The sequence below is a fragment of the Natrix helvetica genome (genome assembly GCF_964273705.1).
Source record: "Natrix helvetica genome assembly, chromosome: 5".
Classification (NCBI taxonomy): domain Eukaryota; kingdom Metazoa; phylum Chordata; class Lepidosauria; order Squamata; family Natricidae; genus Natrix; species Natrix helvetica.
In genome coordinates, this window is record NC_138551.1 from 99,270,308 (window position 1) to 99,278,620 (window position 8,313).

The 8,313-nt window shown below is 41.2% G+C and overlaps 1 protein-coding gene across 2 annotated transcripts in view; it reads right to left on the reverse strand.

The window, feature by feature from the left end:
* The window catches only part of HERC4 (HECT and RLD domain containing E3 ubiquitin protein ligase 4), a 52,448-nt gene extending 46,614 nt beyond the window's left edge, over positions 1–5,834 (reverse strand). The window contains exons 1-2 of one of the 2 annotated variants that reach the window (XM_081956205.1): positions 5,680–5,834; positions 2,153–2,244 (exon numbers count right to left, since the gene is read on the reverse strand). The gene's annotated coding sequence lies outside the window, so the exon portion shown is untranslated. Of the gene's footprint in view, positions 1–2,149; positions 2,245–5,679 lie in introns of both variants that reach the window. The other variant, XM_081956204.1, reaches the window with a different exon arrangement.
* Between the last annotated feature and the right edge of the window lie 2,479 nt (positions 5,835–8,313).

The window sequence follows — 8,313 nt, forward strand, 5'->3', positions numbered from 1 at the left end:
TCATTCTAGAACAGTGATGGCGAACCTATGGCACGCGTGCCACAGATGGCACGCGGAGCCATTTGTCATGGCACGCAAGGTGCTGCCCTGTCAGCTGGCCAGCGCGCATGTGCGCACTGGCCAGCTGAGTTCACCCCTTTTTAAAGCCATTTTTTGCCCTCCCCAGGCTCCAGAGCCTTTATAGAGCCTCCCCTGCCCCCCGGAGGCCCTCCGGAGACTTCATGAGCTTCCCTAAAGCCTCTGCAGTGCAAAAAACCGGCCCTACGGGCAAACCGGAACTTTGGGAACTGACTTCCGGTTTGTTCGGAGGGTCATTTTGACTGCTCCGGAGGTTCAGGGAAGCATCCTGAAGGTCCCTCAAGCCTTCGGAGTGCTCAAAACGACCCTCCGGGCAAACCGGAAGTCACTTCCGGTTTGCTCGGAGGTTCGTTTTGAATGCTCTGGAGGCTTCAGGGAAGCATCCTGAAGGTCCCTCAAGCCTTCGGAGCGCTCAAAACGACCCTCCAAGCAAACTGGAAGCCTCTGGAGCCTGGGGAGGGCAAAAAAAGCATGCAAAAAATGGGGGGTCGTGTCTGTAGTGTGCGCATGCACACTGGGGGGGCGCACATTGCATTATGGGTGCGGCACGCCCGCACACTACCCTCCTGCACTCCCCCCACTTATGGCACGCGAGCCAAAAACGGTTCACTATCGCTGTTCTAGAACAATATAGCATCAATTGTTCTGCTTCCCACCCCTCCTCAAAACCCCCAGAGAATTCAAAAGTATTATAGGAAACCACAAAAGAACACTAATTATTTAACAGTGAGTCTAAACCAGTTTAATAACTCATGAAGTTAGATTTTACAACTTCTAATTATATATGTATATTAACTATTAAAATATCTAAGCAAACTTTTGGAACACAAAAAGAATGTAACATAAAAATATAGGGCAGTCAACACATTAAGTTAAAACAAAGCTTGAATAATGGTGTTCAAGGATTTTCAAATTATGTAATCCAATTTGAGGGGGATGACTAGTGTTAAAGCTCTGTAAATAATTGCATAGGGAAATGCCTATACTGGAAGATTGTTCCAAATAGCCAAATGTTTTCCATTATTAACTTTTAAAGCCATAAACAGCTTAGGATTGATTATAAGAGGGATCACCTCTGCCATAATCAAACCGCTTGGACACTAATCTCCAGGTGTAGCCTTCTAAAGTTCCTCTACTCCAAACCTTATTTATCTAGCATGGTCAAGAAAGCCTTTTTTCCCATTGATCCCAATCTGGGAAATGTACTTTCTCAGAAGCTATGTTTGACATTCAATCTTCTTTAGGAACAGCTGGTCTTTAAACACAATTGTTTATGACTTAATCTATGTTTATGCATGAGTATGTGATTACACATATCACACATACACATGGATGCATTCGTTTGCGTTGTTTTAACTACAAGTTGCCTTGAATGTTCTTTCAGACAAAAAGGAAAAATACAAATCAAATACGTTTATAATATTAAACATTCAAAGATTATTTCCCCCCTAATGTATTAATTATATACACAACTGAGCATTCACAAAGGAGTCCACCTAACTGCTAAGCAGTATTTGGGAAAACAGTACAACTTTTGAAGTGTTCCTGAATGTACTCTGGGCACAGTGGTGCTATGGACTAGTTTTCCTAAATTTAAAACTGCTTATAAAAGAAATTCTGCTGCAGTGATTGTTTAGGCACGTTCAAAATTAAAAATAAAGCCTGAATCAAAAGGTTATAGCATCTATGGTGTAACTGTAGTGCATGGGATAGTCTCACCTAAAAATCTTCCAAGAGTTTCTCATCTCTCAAATGGATTATAATTCAAAAAAAATATCATTTTTTAAAACATTTTAAATCTGAAATGCTACATATTGCACAGGCTAATAGAAAATGGACTAGAGTTAACAATTTAGAATCAGAAATGAGTATGGGAACATGCCAGAAATAACAAGGTGTTTTGGAGACATGGAAATATTATCCTATCCTACAACATGTATTTCTCCTTTCTGAGCCAATTCCAAATAAGACTTTCAGCTCAAACCTAGAATCTTATATATTTATTCCTAGTTAAACATGATTCAAATATTGCTTCAGACTGAAACACAGAAAGTATTTAATGCAATTCTACCACATTTAGGAGACATTTAAGATGATGTTGCCTTGAGGAGTGCATAGCAGTATTTATGCATTCAAGTCAACAACTTCACGTGCAATTTTAATCTCCTGCAAGAAAATAAACAGATACACATTAATCAAATCCAAATTTGTCCAACCCTAAGTAAATAATCCAGAAATTAACTTTTGGATTAACAGAGAATTTTTTTAAAAAAACATTTTCTCAATGAAAAGAAATGTTAAATTTAAAACTTCCATTTAATTAGCAGGAAACTTATTAGAAAAGATAAAATACTAATTTAAAAAACCAAGATGTATTCTGTACTGCAATGGACAAAGTTTTTCCCTCCCTGTGCCACAGCTCCAGGAATAATCCAATATAGTAAAAAAATCCATTTTGCAACTCATAGTATGTGAATTATTTTAAAAAACTCATCACTCTCAAACTACTTAGTAAGGGGTAAGTTTGCAATATGACGACTACATACAGTGCAAAGTTCATTTAAGAAGCAATAGCAAACACATGTAAAAACAAGAAAAGTGACAAGATATAGTCCTGTTGAAAAACAATATATGGATTCTTGAAAAAGAGAAGTTTTAGGTAAATTGGGATTTACATAAAATTATTTAAAATTCTATATGTCATAATGCCTATAAAAATATATTCCAATATTTTTAAATATTTTACAGTTTCTAAAAATTTCTATCAATATCACTGGTCCCTTACAGATTATGAAAGGGTTATAATATAGCGTAGTGTAGAACATTATTTCTCAACATTATTTAGCAATTTTAAGATTTGTACATATTAACTCCCAGGATTCTGGGAATTGAAGGGAACACACCTTAAAACTGCTACAGTTGAGAAACACTGGTGTAGAAAATAGTCGCTTAAAAAAAAACATATCTATGTACCAGAGAGAATATGCCCTCTTAAGAAGTTTTGAACAGTTAAACTCCCTTAGGATACGCAGTTTAAAATGCTGAAAACAAGGCCCCTTCCTGAATTAACCTCTATAAATGCATTGTAAATATTTGTTTGCTTTTGCTAAACATTTACAAAAATCTCTTACCAAAAAGAATAATAGGTAGAATAAATCTGATAACAGTTCTATTCCATTTCCAGGGACTACAGATTTATTTTGTTCATGCACCTAAGAATTCTGAAAAGATCTTCTGCATAAATCTAGAGCTTTCCAAAAGCATACTGTGTATGATGAATCATTATTGCAACATCACTTTATTCAAGATGAATAATATAATCTCCATTTATTATGCAAGATCAAAATTAAAATGAAAACACCTTCATTCTATCACCTTTTAAAAAGATACACATTGATAGTTTAAGTGTATTATTACATTAAAAAATTACACATTTTCTTTCTTTTTCAAAGCATTAATATAATCTTGGTAACTAGAGGCAAAAGTGTTGGTAAGAGAGTCAAAAATTACTGCTCCTTGTTCAAAAACCTTTCCCTCATATCTACTTTAAATATCCCTCAGCTTTAGTTCAACAGATAAGTTCTGCATATTTCATCAATTAACACTGCCCTTATATGAGTAATAGTTCTCATTACTTATGTAAATGTGTCATTGTGCTATATAACCGACCCTCCATATAAATATGGGGGATATCATATATTAGTGTTCTTGACACAGAAAAATTGGAGTATCTACTTAAGAAAACAGATCTCTGGGATTGTTGATATGACTATTAGGTGCAACTGCAGACAAGGATTTAATAGTAGCAGCTTTGGGTTTCATTTTCACAGAATCAGAAAAATATTATAGTCAGCATTTTCTGATGACTATGCAACCAACATGCATATGTTTTAATGTTCGTAACATAGGCACATACATAAAAGATATGTTCTCACATTACTTTTGCAAGGACTATATCATTTCTGCAATTTCTTTTGAATTATCTACATTCTAATCAAACAGAGAATACCAAGAACGAGCACACTTAATCTTCCTATCTCAATTTAAAAGTCCTAACCCTATACCAAACTTATTTCTGTTTTAACTTAATGTTGGTAGCTGAGAATTACAAAGCCACTCTGAACAATATATTAATATTTAGTATATTAAACACCTGTCTAGAAAGAAAAAGGAGAAATACTTTGATGGGATATTTCTATGGTTTCAATTATTACATGTTAATGGAAAGCTCTATGATAGATAAAAAGAGCATTAGATTAGTGAGGTCTGAAATTATACAACTATACACGCTTTTGTGCAAGTATGTTTTCAAGCATAACGGGATTTAGGAATGGGACATCTGAGTAATATGATATACAAAACAGTTTTGCATACTTTGGAAGAATGCCAGTGTAAGAAGAAATATTAGACTGCACCTTTAATATCTTTCACAACAACCCAGATCCCAAGCAAAAGTTTCAGGTGAGACTGATGAAATATAAGAGAAGCAAAGATTGAACTGCAATCCAATGTTCCCTTTCTTAAAAGCAAGCTTTGCTAAAAGCAACAGGACCTACTTCTCAATAAAAAAAAAGCTGGGCTACCAGATTGATCAAACAACAGGCTTTCACATCATTATGAGATACTGCCCCCTCAATGAAATTTTACACTTTTTCTTCAGCTTTCACTTTTCACCCTCCCTCCAAAACAACCCTTTGCAGCCATTTTATGTGTGGAAGGAAAGCAAAACCAAAAAACCCAAAACATGCAGGGGTTTGCCCATAAGCCAGGCAGCCTGGATTTTTGGCTCCTTGGGAGGAAGACAATCACAAGCAGGACAGTTTTCAATGAAAGGAAAGGCCCATCCATCCCAAGTCCTTTGTTTCTCCCAGTAGCCAAACTGGGAGACCTGTGGGGGGAAACATGTCCAAGAAGGTAAACCCATGAGCATACAACCCCCCCCCCACTTCCTCTACTCACTGGAGGCTGCTATTTTGAATTTGGGGCGACCTTACAACATGGCTAGGAGCAAACCCCCAAAACTTTAACCTTATGACTGTCTACCACACCCCATTCCTAAGAGGTCTGTAAAGGGCGTGCATCGTCCATGCCCCATTTGTTTCTTTTTATTCCTAGCCATTCCATGTATCCAAAATCATGTTTATACCTATATATGTTATTTAATACATGCTTGACAAAATAGATAAATAAAATAAACATAAATAATTTTAATTGGAGGGGAGAGCCAAGTTTTAAGCTTTCCTGGCTCCCTTCTTCGCCCACAGTCCTGCCGTCCAACGGGGCCTGCAACATTTTTAGGAAAGGGGCTCTTTCCTTTCCCCTCTGAAATCAAAAAGTGGGGGAAGGAGTGGAATTGCCTGAAATCCTGGGCTGGACCTGCCCTATGGCCAGAAGGCCTTCCCGCCGGGGCAGAAAGAAGGGGAGCATCCGGCGTTGAGCTCTCCCCGAACTGCCCCTCCGAACCCCCTAGAAGGAGGAGAGACGCCCCGCCGAGCGGTCCTCCCAAACCGCCTCTCCGGCTCCACCCGCGCCTCCTTCCCTCGCAGTCCGCGGGCTCCTTTCCTCTCCGTGCTGGGAAGCACCCCGCCGGGCTGGACTCACCGTGGCCGCTCCGCGTCCCTCCCTTTTCTCGGGAGTGACCGCGGCGAGGTTGCTTTCCGGGCCGGGCTTAGAAATGCGGCAGGGCGGGCGGGAAATAGGCCCCAGAAGCGCCGGCTCGGCGCGTGTAACGCGCAAGCGCCCTTGCCCGTTCGCGGAGGGCCCCGATAGGACGGGAGGCACTGCGCGGGGCAGGCCGGCCTTCCTAGCTCGCCAGAGGGAGAGGAGGCGGCATGGGGCACCACTTCTGCCGGGGCAATCCTCGGTGATTCTGGCCGCGGGGCTCGCTCGGCGAGGATCTCGGGCGCCGCCTGGGTTCCGCTGAGGGCCGGGCAGCCCCAGCGAGCCCCCAAGCCGGCCTGGCTCTGCTGCGGGAAGCCAGTTTTTGCCCAAACGGACTGCCCTGCGAATCGCCCGGTGCCAGTCCAGAGAAGCAGCCAGCTGGCTCTTCGCTGCCCTCTAGGGTTTATCCGGTTCGTGGCCATGCGCCGGATTTTACCGGATTATTCCAGTGGGGGGACGAACTGATACGAACTGATATGCGGTCCGTTGGTCTCGGCCCACCCGCTACGGAGGTTGCTTGTGTGTGTCTTGGGCCTCTGTCTGCCTGGAATCCGTATTGTATATCGGATATTTATACAATTGAGAGAGTCCAGAGGTATTTCACCAGAAGAGTCCTCCGCTCCTCTACTCACAATAGAATCCCTTATGCCACCAGGCTAGAAATTTTGGGCTTGGAGAACCTAGAACCTGATGGCGAACCTATGGCACGCGTACCAGAGGTGGCGCCTGAGCCCTCTCTGTGGGCGCACTGCTCTTCTGGTTTCCAGCATGTACACCAGCTGGTCTTTGTGGGTGCTGCAGCGCTGGAAAACAGCTTGAAATCCAGGCTGTTTTTCAGGCCGAAAATGGCCCTGAAAAGAGCCCGGAAACGGCCTAAAAATGGCCTAAAACGGTCTGAAAATGGCGCTGAAAAGAGCCCAAACAACCTACCTGAAAATGTCCTTAAAAACGGGCAAAAACGAGGCACGCGCACGTTGGCCAACTGGTCTTCGGTTTTCCGGTGCTGCGGCGCACACACATGCAGGCATGTTCCAGTTTGGGCACTCGGTCCTGAAAAGGTTCGCCATCACTGACCTAGAACTATGCTGCCTTCGTTCTGACCTAAGTGTAGTACACAAATTGTCTGCTACAATGTCCTACCTGTCAATGACTACTTCAGCTTCAAGCTCAATAATACACGGGCAAACAATAGGTACAAACTCAATATAAACCGCTCCAAACTCAATTGCAGAAAATACGACTTCAGCAACAGAGTGGTCAATGCCTGGAATGCTCTACCTGACTCCGTTATTACAGTCTCACACCCCCATAACTTTCACCTTAAACTGTCTACTGTTGACCTCACCACATTCCTAAGAGGTCTGTAAGGGGGTTGCATAAGCGAACCAGCGTGCCTACCTTCACTGTCCTACTGTCTCTATTCGTACCCATTTACTGTGCTCATATTTATGTCTATACTTATACCTGTTATCTTTTACATTTTTGACAAACTAAATAAAATAAAAATAAATAAATGTAGCCCCGGATGAGACAGACTGCTGAGCAAAGTTGGTTTCCCACTGGAGTTTCCCACTGGAGTTGAACATGGAGAATTCTCCAGGAGAATATTGTCACCCAAAACTCAACCATTGATGGTGGTGTTCCATTTAGGTTTCATTTATTTATTTAAATTTATTTATTTATTTATTCCATTCTTCTGGGAGGGGCAGGCACTGACTTTCTACATAGGATTAAAAAATTCATTTGGAAGTCAACCTCATTTTGAAGGAGATATGATTGATTCCAGCGTGATTGCAAGCAAGCGATACACATCTCTACATAACAATTTGTTAAAAGTGTTTCTCAAACTTGGCCATAAAAAGCTATGTGTGAACTTCAACTCCCAGAATTCTCCAGCCAGCCAACTTAAGGTGGCCAAATTTGAGAAAGGTTTGCATTAGATGGAAACGGTATCTTGCAAGCATAAGTTGTAAGCTAGAAGCATGATTTTGAAGAGATGTTCCCTTCCAATGATCAACCTATCTATTGTAATCCTACTCTTGTGTATTGGATATGGGGACTCATCGGAGGGCATCATAATAGCAAGAACAATTCTGCTTCTAACTGAAGTATGACCCTAATCTTCAGATCTCTTAAACTGGGTGGGAATCATTTGGACCATCATAAAGCACCCTAAAGCAGGGGTCTCCAATCTTGGCAACTTTAAGACTTGTGGACTTCAACTTTCAGAATTCCTCTAAGGAATTCTACAAGTTGAAGTCCACAAGTCTTAAAGTTACCAAGATTGGAGACCCCTGCCCTAATGGCTCCTCTTTCTTGTGTGCATGGGGAAACATATTTGGGTAACAGTCAATGCACTTAATACCTTTTGCCAATTGAGTTCTTTCCCTGACTTAACATAGACTAAGAGAGATCTGCTTACACCCTAGGCACGATAATGTGTTGATAGTCAGTTGTAGAGGTAATCCTTGATTTAACAACTACAATTGAGCCCAAAATTTCTGTTGCTAAGTGAGACAGTTGTTGAGTGAATTTTGCTCCATTTTACAACTTTTCTCGACACAGTTGTTAAGT